The following is a 12706-nucleotide window of genomic DNA, read 5'->3' as shown; positions in this document are numbered from 1 at the left end:
ACAATAAACAACAACAATAAATGTTGCTTTAATAAGGCATTTGTGTCTGAAAACATGAACCAGAGTATCATTTTTCCCATAAATAGTAGAAAAATATTGCTGCATAGAATTAGTTTTACTGTCAAAAATTGATATGCGAAAGAAAGTAGATGTGTTTATCATTTCTATTAGAACTTAATTGAGCAGTCTAGTCTGAATTTTCAGGGACTAAATATCATAGAGTTAAGAAAACAAGTTCATTTCTAAGAACACTAAAATATATTTCGGAACCAAATTAAAGTGCTGATGCACTGAAACACATGATGATAGGGGTACTTCCATCTGAATTTTGTAGATGCAAAGGGTGGGAACATCAAAACACGTATGAAACTTTGTCACTGAAATCAAGGAGACAGTTTATTAAAAAATTAAACCCACTCCTAAATAAGAATTTCAAAGTATAAGGGAGTTTTTTTTACAGAAGGAAGGTTTTGAAATGTAAATTTTGGAGAAGACTGTATATGGAAGATTTAGGCGTGAATGTGGTTCACAAAGATCACCCCGTTTCATTCTATTTACTACCAAGCAAGCTCAAGTTTAAGAGTCTACTATCTTCCAGGTAGAAATATATTCCATCGGATGCAGACAGTGCCTTGTGTTTATTCTCATACCTGATCTCTAAAAGCTAATGCCAGACCCAGAGGGTAGTCTACAGATAATATAAAGGCCTCCCATTTCAAACTATTTGAGCTGTATTTTAGGAACACAAAAAAAGCAAGCATTTAATTTTTTAAAAAACAAAACTGAGTGGTCCAAATTTATATCAAAAGTCTTCCATTAGACCTGTCTTCTTGACTGTAAAATGAGAAACTCAGATTAATTCTAAGGTGCTGTGGTAGCCTATTTTCTGTGTAGCAAACAGCTGCACAAGTATCAGTGACTTGCAGTAAGCGATTTCTCATTCATGAAACATGAGGGCTATGACTTGGCTGTGTTTTCCCGCAGACGATAGGTCAACAGCAGGTCTGCTCTATACAGCCTCTAATCCTGGGGCCCAGTGAAAAGAAATAATTCTATTTGGGATTTCCTGTTCATTGCCAAGTATCATTGCAAGTCTCTAAGGCATCCTGATACTTCGACTTAAATGCGGCATATGCCCCATCTGCCCAGTGGCCACTAAACTGGGAGTCTCAGGGCCAAATCCAAAATCATTGGGATGCTGAGTATGGCTCACGTAAAGGGAAGGAGGAAGTAAATAATTTTGAACAATTAGATAATCTACCAGTGGCACTTTCTGGCTCAAATAAATTCTAAGCGTAAGACAAAAGTGAAACATGCATAAACTGGGAAGCAAAATATTAAGGTCTAAACAACGAATTATCAATAATTTGATGATAAGCAGATCAATAGTCAATCTGCCTAAAAGGCACTTGAAGTCTAGTTAGAAATATAAGAGCCGTTCACACGAATCATTAAACCATGTAAATTTCTGTGAATGTGTGCTGATATGCATATATACATATATATTAGTGTGATATCATACAGTATGCATACCCATATTATATATTAACATTTATAATATAAGTATGCTTATTTATACAATGTTAGAGTGTATAGTTGAGATATTGAATGAATTGAATACCATACATAATAAAGAGTTAAGTAAAGGAAGTATGAGTAAAAGCTCTCTAGCAAAGGTGAGCGTTGAACTTGATCTTAAAGAATTTAGAAAAGAACAGGCTGACAGTGGATAATAGACAGTTCTTAGAGACATAATAAAGACAACAGAATGGAAGTAGAAAGGAAAGTAGAATGTGTTTGGGAACAATAAGAAAATTAAGTTAATGTGAAAGGAAATTGGAAGTTTAGAATGTATGTTGTAGGTCATAAGCCACTACAAAAGCCTGTTGTCTGTTCCTGAGCTCAGGAGAGAAATGATGAAGGTGGCATTTAAGGGAAGACCAATCTAGTTTAGATATGATGGACAGAATAGTATTGGCAGAGACTAGAGGGGACCTGGAGGCCCGTGGTAATGAAGACCCAGTCTAGAAGTGGGTAAGGAGACACGAGGTTGGGGAACAGACGGAGGAGATGTTTCTACAGGAAGAAGCACACCACTGTTTCAGTTGAGAGGTGAAGGTGGCAGTGCATGATACAATAAAAGGAGATTCAGGGTTTCTTGGTGAAAGAACAGCAGAAAAGGTTAATGAATCCCTGACGCATACCCAGGTCATTGAGAAAAGGATGACTTCCACTCCTTGGTTGTGGTTAACGCCTTCTTCACCACCAAAGATGTTCTTTGTTTTCTGGATCTTGTATGCAAACAATGCACCAGCATAATAGCAATAAAAGAAATGTTTAATAAGTCACACCAAGTGCTCTATTTCAATTTTATCTTTGTGATGATATACCTATAAGACATTTTAATTCTGAGGAAATATAAGGCAGTGAACAGCTGAAAAGTAATAATAGGAATCGAGCATGATTTTTCCCTTGTTGATGAGCAGTAGAGATGCGGGCAGTTTAGATTCTCACTCTCTGTGGAGTCCCTTGACAACACCACCACATATCCTTGCTGCCTGGACATCTGGAGGAAGGGAGACCAGGAAAGAAATATGACCCAGCTACTATCAATGTGCCAGCTCATCTCTGTATACACATGTGCCACATATTTATTACCCAGAATATTCCCCTGAATTCACAAGATATTTGCATTCATTCTTTTTTGTTATTGCCATTAGGGAAAAGATCTCTTTTTTTATTAACTGATCTTGAAAATTATAAAGATCATCAAATTTAACTGTTGTAGTGTGCTTTAGAAATTTTTATATCTGACTTTTATGTATCAGCTTACCCTAGGTCTTTGATTAAACCATATCAGTGAATGCTATTATGATTATGTTAGTTGAAAATGTTAGTTTTACTAAGTGATTTTAATAAATTGATATCAGTTATTTTTCAGATGCTTTAATGCCAATAACACAACTCATAAATATCAAAGTACGTTAATAGATAATACTAACATCTGAAAATGAATAATATATAGTGCTACATTGACTAGATTTATTACCTGCTATCTTAAATACTTATAAATTTAATTGATGCTTCAGAACATTCATATGAGGTGTTGTACATTCATTTACTAGAGACTTGCACATTCGTGTATGACTATTATTCTAACGAACACATACACTGAGTGCATGAGCCTATTGTTGGGTAAGCATCAGATTCACCTCAGGAAACATGGGCTCTTGTGATCTACTCACTTGTACATTGTGTGTGAATGGACGTGCACAGCAATGACTTTTAAGAACCAGTAAGTGGGCCGGCGCCGCGGCTCAATAGGCTAATCCTCCGCCTAGCGGCGCCAGCACACCGGGTTCTAGTCCCAGTCGGGGCACCGATCCTGTCCCGGTTGCCCCTTTTCCAGGCCAGCTCTCTGCTGTGGCCAGGGAGTGCAGTGGAGGATGGCCCAAGTGCTTGGCCCTGCACCCCATGGGAGACCAGGAGAAGCACCTGGCTCCTGCCATTGGATCGGCGCGGTGCGCCAGCCGCATCGCGCCAACCGCGGTGGCCATTGGAGGGTGAACCAACGGCAAAGGAAGACCTTTCTCTCTATCTCTCTCTCTCACTGTCCACTCTGCCTATCAAAAAAAAAAAAAGAACCAGTTAGTGCTGTAATTTATGTAACCATAGGATTGGCTAGGAGAATTTTGTTTCCTCGAATACACAAGAACTAGAAAACTCAGCAGCAGAAGTTACTCTCTAAGGAGCTCATGAGAGGGATCAGAGTATTTGTGTTGTGGACAACGTTGCAATAAACTCTATGTGACACTATTTGTTCAAATGTTTTGTGAAGCACTTGTTTTGTTGTGGTTCTTGGTTTAAAAAAATTGTCGAATGCTATTTCACTAAAAGCATCCAGGAATAGAACTGAATTGTTCAGATTTATTTCATTGAGCTATTACTAAAATTAACTTCACTGTTCTCAGAATATTAGCTATTCAGAAGGCTAAAACCTAAAAATATGCATTGAAAAGTTAGTATAAGCTCACCTCTGTTCTGAAATCTTAGTGGGTGTCAAGGAAAAATTAATCAGTGAGTTTCATTTTATAGTTCTTCAATAAAGGAGTCACGTGTTCCTTTATGTTTCTATCCCTAAACGTTGGATTGGAAATACTAATGGGCACAAAAGCAATTACATGTTCAGAGTTGTATGGAGAATGATTTTGCTCTGGATCAAGATAGTGGTACAAGTGGACAAATAGCTTTTCAATTCAATCATAGAATTTCAGAATTTTTAGAAATGGAGCTAATAGTGATCTCTGCTTTGTTGTAGGATAAAAGCAGTCCACAGAGATGAATGGCTTGCTCAGAATCACAATAAAAATGGAAAAATTGAAAAATGTTCCAAGTCTAGTGTTCTGGTCATTAGTACTCTGACTTCCCTTGTGTTTCTTCTGGAAGCATAGAAGAACAATATCAAACTTAAATACTTACATAGTTATATAGTATTGAATGTGTGCCAGGCTCAGTTCCTTTTTAAAATTCCAACAATTTTAAGTGACACATGTTTGTGGGGTACAATATAATTGGATACATGAATACAATGCATAATGCTCAAACTAAGGTCACTGGCTTTTCCATCGCTTCGAGCATTTATCATCCCCATGCATCAGGAGCCTTTGGACTCCTCTTTTCTAGTTATTTTGAAATATACAATGTTGTATGATGGGGCTATCCTACTGAGTGATAGAACACTATGACTACTTGGCGTATAACCTCTTCTAACCTCTCTCTCTCCCCCTACACTTCCCAGTCTCCAGAAACCACTACTGCACTGTCGTCTATGGGCTCAACTACTTTAGCTTCCACAAATGGATTAAACACAGTTCTTACATGTAGAACCTGGGAAGTAAGGACTGGCATTGCCCCATTGTACAGACTCAGAAACTGAGACATACTCCCCTCAAACACACACACAGAGAGAGAGAGAGAGAGCGCGCGCGAGAGAGAGAAAGAGAGGGTAAAAACCATAATCCCACAATCCTTGATTCATGGTATACTTTCATTATTGGTCTGTAACTGGCTACTTGTATTCGTTTATTTAATTAATTTTAAAATGCTTGGGTAGAGTCTTTTTGTTTCCTTGCACTGTTAACCATGAGAATATCTGGTTCTTTACTGTGCCTTTTTACTTGGATCCAGAAAAAGAACGTTAGATGTTTTTGCCTCTTGCTATCCTAATACTTCTTACATTTTACCTCTTGAGTCCTGCCTCATGTTGAAAGCTTCCTTGAGTTTAGGATAAAGTCAGCCCATCCCTAAAGCCTGCCTTTACATCTAGCACAGAGTAATCCTTTGGTAACAGATAATAAATCATCTTATTTATGTACACCTAAATAAATTTACATGCTTTTTCCTTGCAATTTGTTTTCTAAAAATCTTCTGCTTTTTCTTATCACAATTCTCTTTTTCCTTCTTGGTTTCTCCCATTGTTCATACAATGAGTAAAAACCAAAGGAGGAAACCAAAGCAAACACAGCACCTGTCAACCTTTCTTCCCAACTCCCTGCTGTAAGAACCAATATATATTCACTTTCACAGGGAACGCAGAAAACATCCCTTTAACTTAAAGACATAGAGACCTATTCCTTTAATTTCCCAGTTGGAATGGAATTATTTTCCAAGGCATTTTTGTTTTCTTTTCAGGAATGAGGGAAAAAAGCAAGCTTCCCTGACCTCCCGCTTACTGGCTCTAGGATCAGACAATAACCGGTTTAAGCTCTGTACTCTCAGTTGGCTAACTCCCTCACAAAGGAATGCTTAACCGAAAGTTAAACAACTGGTTTCCCTTTAGAGATAGAAAGTAAAGTAGCCCTCAGTTCTGAGAGAAGTAACATCTCCAAAACACATAGGTAAACAGTAAGCAAAGTGAAATTATACATTGAACTGTCTAGTGTAGGCAATACATGCTGCACATTGCGAAAAGAAAAGAATATCAGTGAATGACAGTCTGGAAAAGGCTTGATGAGCTGGGAAAATTCAGGGATAAGTTGAATTTGGAGATGGAAAGAGGTGCAGATAAAACACTCAGAAAATATGAGAAAATCATAGCTCTAAAAGCAGTCCTGTGGTATAAGGATGAGACGGAGCTTGAGGGGAGATAGTACTGGTAGAAGGGTATACATAGAGAAGCAAAACGGAGTGTGAGGCACTGGAGTTTCAACAGCTACAGGTAAGTAAGCATCTACTGTATGGAACACTTGTTATGTTTCCAAGAATGCTTGCTACAAGTCTGTGTGTTGCGTTTTATACATGGGAGGAAAGTTAACACTCAGAAGTAGGCATCTTGCCTAAGCTGCATAGCCAATGTCAAGTGTGTCTGGAACTCAACCCCACGCGGAGCCTGTGTCCTTAACCAGACCCTGCACCTGTTTTGTGGGTATCCAAGGAGAAGCATCCTGGTTTAGAAGAGACTCTGAGGGGGTCCCAAGTGCTAAGGTAGACAAAGTGAGAGCTTATTTGAGGAAAGCCAGGTACAGACTTTTGCACTGTTCTAGCTGAGAAACAGTCAACATATTCTCAAGAAGGATGGGGAGGAATGACTGGACAGGAAGGTAAATTCCAAGAAGGGATAGCGCAGCCTCCGTGAAAGCCAGGGGGCCTTGGATAATCCAGGAACCCGAGGGGAAAAGACGTGGCTGTTCAAGGAGCCACAACAGCTTGCTCTCTTCCCCTGCTCCCTGTAGTACTTGCATGAGTGCTTCTTGTTTTGTGTCAGCTCTATCTCATTTTCCAGTAAAGCCAATTATAAAATGATTTCTAGGGAGGCACTGGCTGTTTTTAAAACATCATCATTTACTACCCAGTAGATACTTATTTCAAAGAACCTTGCAGCTACAATACAGACTTTGTTCTGTGGTTACTTAACTCACACAGATTACTGTTCTGCTGTTCTTCGCTTTCCCTATCACACAGTTTATTCTTAAACACGTATGTATGCACACAGACCACTAAAACCAACAGTTTCACTGTATCCACATTTTCTGTTTTAGAACAAGAAAACAAGTTAGTTAAGATGGGCATGGTTATATAAAGTAGAAAAGGAAAATGTTTGAGGAGCCTAAAAGCAAGAAAGAGAACACAGAAGTGGAACTTCTTTATGAAAAAAGTCATATATATTTATCCATTTCAGCAATGTTTTTAATTGGTTTGAAAGGCTGAGATACAATCAGACGGTGACCTACCATCTGCTGGTCATTCTCCTAAATGCCTGCATCAGCCAGGGCTGAGCCAGGCTGAAGCCAGGTGCCTGGAACTCAACTGGGTCTCTCACTTGATGGCAGGGGATCCAAGTCCTGGAGCCATCACCCTCTGCCTCACAGAGCAGATATAGGGGGAAGCTGGAATCAGGAATGCAGCGGAGAGGCAACTCAGGCGCTCCCAGAAGGGACACGGGTGTCCAAAGTGACATCTTACCTCCTGTGCCAAATGCCTGCCTTGTTCATGTATTTTTATTTTGAAATAATAACCTCTTTTATTATTTGCTCATGTAACATACACCTGTTAAGTAAGGTTTAGATGCTGGAATCCACTGAAAGAAGCATACAGTTCCTATTTCACAGAAACCCACCTTACAACGTTTGTTTTTGACGTAGAATTTTGCATTCAGAGAGTTTAATAATAAAAGAGAAAATGAGGTAAGCTTATCTGTCCTTTTTTCTTGGGTCCTCATGGAGCTGCTTTTATGACTAATGTCCTGCGAGCTTCACCAGGCACCTTGACTGCTGCTGCTTGTGGAGAACCTAAATAATTTACATTTGTTTCAGTCTTTAGTCTAAATAAGTGGAAGAGTAAGTATAGTCGGTGATATTTCCAGCTTGTGAATATTTCAAAACCATGCGTGCTGCGGGCAGTAGGTGAATTGAGATCAGTTTTATTAATCTCGCAAAGCGGTAGCCAAATCTTAATCAAATCACATGTCTTTACTCTGCAGAGGCACGGGGCAGTATCACCATGCAGCACAAACCTACCCAGCAGAGAGCATAGTCCCGTGGAGGGTATTGTGGAGTGATCCAAAATTCTATTCTCCTTGTTCTTGCATCCGACAGCATTTGGGAAACACTTCCCAAGGTACTAGAGTAACCTTTGTAAACAAGCATCTGTAGTAGACTTTTCTGAGAAAAGCTCTGAGGTAGAGGGAAGATAAATGACTACACAAGCTACAGCACAGTATTTCAGCTAAATGATAGGAACCCATGGACCAGACCAAGATGCTCTGCAAGACACATTTCTCATCAGACATTTTCTTAGAAAAAGTGCAGTCTCTAGATCTCAGTACATACTGTGTTATTCAAAACAGTCATGTTGCAAAAAGCCTAAGTAACTACTGTTTTATTATGTAATATAAACTAAGTATGACTAAAGATTGAGTTTTTAAATGCATATTTCAGAACTGGAAGTTACAGATATATGTTACACTTGAAAACACACATATATGTATACATACATGTATACACCATGCACACACACTTCAGATCATTTTATCCAATTATAGTTCATACACATTCTTTAAATTCAAACCTCCCGTTTTACTCACTAGAACTAGCCTAAAGACACTTGTCACTGTTTTAAACATTTAACCTGCTTTTAAAAGGAGAAGTTAATGTCACTAAGGATAATCAAACGATGTGTGACTCTTTCAAATACACCCTTAAAATATGGTAAGCAAAATACACCGTGGAATTAAGCACGTGGGTTCCCATTGTAAGCAAGGCATTGGAGGAAACAACCGTATAGTATGAGACATACATGAGCCTTGGGCAGGCATTGAAATGAACCCCCTAAGTTTATAAAGGTGAAATACCAATAAGAGAAGGTGGATGATCTGCCAGAATCTAACCCTTGGTCAGAACGCGCCCTGGAAAAAACCTAGTGCCAATTCCCAGTTCAGTGTTCTACCCCCTACCTTGTTCTACCACTTGCTGCTGTTTAAAATAAATCAGTGTTTTATCCCCCAAATTTACTGTTCACACAAAGATTTTCAGGAGCATAATTATATTAATATATAAGGGGCCAGAAGTATTAATTAATAAACACATTTGACAGGGTTGTAAACCTAACTAGAACGTCTGTTTTAAAACTGTCATTACTTTAAAGGCGGAAAAGTAACACAAAGATGACTAGAATATTAAGGGATGTGCTATTTCTGACTTTCAGAGAAACTCTGGCATATCCTATAGTTGAAGTCCCCTGGCACAGAAGGGAACCAAGGAACCACAGGAAGGGCCCTAATGACAGTAAATACTTAAATTCCCAAAATAAGCTTGTGAAATAAATACTGCTATTAGTCCCACTTTACAAATGGGGAAACTGAGGTCAGAGTAAAGATTCGTGATTTTCCAAGGTCTTGAAGCCAATCCATGGCAGAGCCAGGCTTTGAATCCACAATATCAAACCTATACTGTCCCACGCAGATGCCCCAAGCCTAAGAACATGCACCAGCTCTGGTAATGGACACCCAGCATTTAAAGGTCAGCTGGCTGCCTTTATTCATACTAAAGTGCCAGTGAGCATTATAGTTTAATTGAAATGTAGATGACTTTTGGAAACAGCATGCCAACACCAAGGAGTCCTCCATTACAGTCAGGGGCCAGGTCCATCTGAAATCCAACCATCTTGCATCAGCTGGTCAGAAGTAAATAATCCTTGAAAGCAGAAAGCTATGAGAGGATACCACAGTTTTCCCCTGCTTCTCATCTTCTTTAGCTGCAAGTAACTTAAGCCTCTACTTAACCAAAGCTTCCTTCACGGAAATATTAATTATCATGACTTTTTGTTGTATGCATTTATTTAGCTAGTTGAAAGATGAAGTTATTAAAAAAAAATTGCAAGAAAGAAAGACACAGAGAGAGAGAACGAATCTTCCATCCACTGTTTGACTATCAAAAAACCTCAGTGGTAGCCAGGATGGGCCAGGTCCAAACCAGGAGCATGGAACGCCATTTGGGTCTCCCATATGAGTGCAGGAGCCTAATTACTTGGACTATCTTCTGTTGCTTTCCCAGGCTCATTAATAGGGAACTGGATTAGAAGTAGAGCAGCCAGCTTGCAAACTGACACTCACGTGGGATGAAGGCATTGCAGGCTGCAGCTTACCCACACTGCACCACAAGGCCGGTCCTCATCATGACTTTTTAATTGTTGGAATCCATAATTGCCTTTTTTTAAAAATTTTTATTTAGTAAATATAATTTTCCAAAGTACAATTTATGGATTACAATGGCTTTTCCCCCCCATAACTCCCCTCCCACCCGCACCCCTCCCATCTCCCACTCCCTCTCCCATTCCATTCACATCAAGATTCATTTTCAATTATCTTTATATACAGAAGATCAATTTAGTATATGTTAAGATTTAATCTGTTTGCACCCACACAGAACACAAAGTGTAAAATACTGTTTCAGTACTAGTTATAGCATTAATTCACATTGGACAACACATTAAGGACAGAGATCCCACATAAGGAGTAAGTACACAGTGACTCCTGTTGTTGACTTAACAATTTGACACTCTTGTTTATGGCATCAGAAATCTCCCTAGGCTCTAGTCATGAGTTTCCAAGGCTATGGAAGCCTCTTGAGTTCACTGACTTCGATCTTATTTAGACAAGGTCATAGTCAAAGTGCAAGTTCTCTCCTCCCTTCAGAGAAAGGTACTTCCTTCTTTGATGGCCTGTTCTTTCTATTGGGATCTCATTCGCAGAGACCGTTCATTTAGGTCCTCTTTTTTTTTTCCAGAGTGTGTTGGCTTTCCATGCCTAAAATACTCTCATGTGCTCTTCAGCCAGATCCAAGTGCCTTAAGGGCTAATTCTGAGGCCAGAGTGCTATTTAGGACATCTGCCATTCTACGAGTCTGCTGTATATCCCACTTCCCATGTTGGATCCTTCTCTCCCTTTTTCATTCTATCAGTTAGTATTCGCAGACACTAGTCTTGTTTGTGTGATAATTGCCTTTTATCTCACCTCACTCCATTGCAGCTCAAATAAACTAACATCATAATTTCTTGGATTGTCAACTCACAAGTTGAACATTTATTAATCTGAAACAGAACCTATTATTTCTGGGTATGAATTATTGCTAAGAGGAAAATGTGAGAATTTCCCTACAGAATAAGATTGTTTATAGATTCCATATTGCCGAGATAAAGCTGACAGAGGCAATAATGATTTCTATCTTGGTGACTGTTGTCTAGTTTTACAGAATCATTTGACTACCAACTTCAAAGAGAGAAAAATAGGGGCCGGCACCGTGGCTCACTTGGTTAATCCTCCACCTGCAGTGCTGGCATCCCACATGGGCACGGGGTTCTAGTCCCAGTTGCTCCTCTTCCAGTCCAGCTCTCTGCTGTGGCCCGGGAAGGCAGTGGAGTATGGCCCAAGTGCTTGGGCCCCTGCACCCACATGGGAGACCAGGAGGAAGCACCTGATTCCTGGCTTCGGATTGGCACAGCACCGGCCATGGTGGCCATTTGGGGGTGAACCAATGGAAGGAAGACCTTTCTCTCTGTCTCTCTCTCTCTAACTCTATCTGTTCAAATAAATTTAAAAAAGAGAGAGAGAGAGAGAAATATATAGGTCAAAATGTCCATTCATTTTTTTCTTACAGTTCATTCCACCACCATCATTTTATGAAAATGTTTATGTTTGAAATGATAGTAACCATTGAAATTCAAGATATTTTATACATTATGTACCTTAGAAAATGTATCTATAAATTGTACCTAAATAATATTCTTATCAGTTTTCCTTGAGGACAGGGACAATGTGACAGGATGGGGAAGAGCCAGCAGCCTGAAAAATGATGCTTCCTGCTCTGATAAGGTTTTCTGATGAGGTTTCTGTTAAGGTTTTCCATGGCCAGTGCCGCAGCTCAATAGGCTAATCCTCCGCCTAGCAGTGCTGGCACACCGGGTTCTAATTCCGGTTGGGGTGCCAGATTCTATCCCGGTTGCCCCTCTTCCAGGCCAGCTTTCTGCTGTGGCCCAGGAGTGCAGTGGAGGATGGCCCAAGTGCTTAGGCCCTGCACCCCATGGGAGACCAGGAGAAGCACCTGGCTCCTGCCTCCGGATCAGCACAGTGCACCAGCCACAGCGCACCGGCCGTGGCAGCCATTGGAGGATGAACCAATGGCAAAAGGAAGACCTTTCTCTCTCTCTCTCTCTCTCTCTCTCTCTCTCTCTCTCTGTGTGTGTGTGTGTGTACTCTGCCTGTCAAAAAAAAAAGAAAGGTTTTCCATGATGTTTTTGGTGATAACATTTTTTGTTCTGATGATTTCTCAAAACACTCTGTTTCTTTTCTGTTAATTAACCAAGATCCCTGTTAGCCTGGTCCTTCTAACAACTCTCATATTCTTTGGGCTAATCAACAGGATTAATTCACCAGTATGGATTTCTTCCTTTCTGTATTTTTTAGAAATTACAAAAATTTGCCAAATTACCTCCCTACTAGAATATATTATCTTAAGTAGCCCTGAATCCTTTATTAAAATTGAGGAGAACAGACTGCAACTCAGCACCTAATAGGCAAAACTTTTTCAATCTAGGATATGAGGAATCTTGAAGACTTTAATAAGGACTGACCAAAGTATGCTTACTGAGCTTCTGGATTGAATGTGTGCAATAAAATAAAAGAGGAATTTACTGGAAGAGAGCTGAAAAAAAC

The 12706-nt window shown here is 39.7% G+C and overlaps 1 protein-coding gene across 2 annotated transcripts in view; it reads left to right on the top strand.

Moving 5' to 3' along the window:
- Positions 1-12706, top strand: part of GRID2 (glutamate ionotropic receptor delta type subunit 2) — a 1547682-nt gene that overhangs the window by 1404823 nt on the left and 130153 nt on the right. The window lies entirely within an intron of this gene.

The sequence above is a fragment of the Lepus europaeus genome, chromosome 8 (assembly GCF_033115175.1).
Source record: "Lepus europaeus isolate LE1 chromosome 8, mLepTim1.pri, whole genome shotgun sequence".
Taxonomy (NCBI): domain Eukaryota; kingdom Metazoa; phylum Chordata; class Mammalia; order Lagomorpha; family Leporidae; genus Lepus; species Lepus europaeus.
Note: the sequence above shows the minus strand (reverse complement) of the source record. Positions and strands in the feature narration are given on the sequence as shown.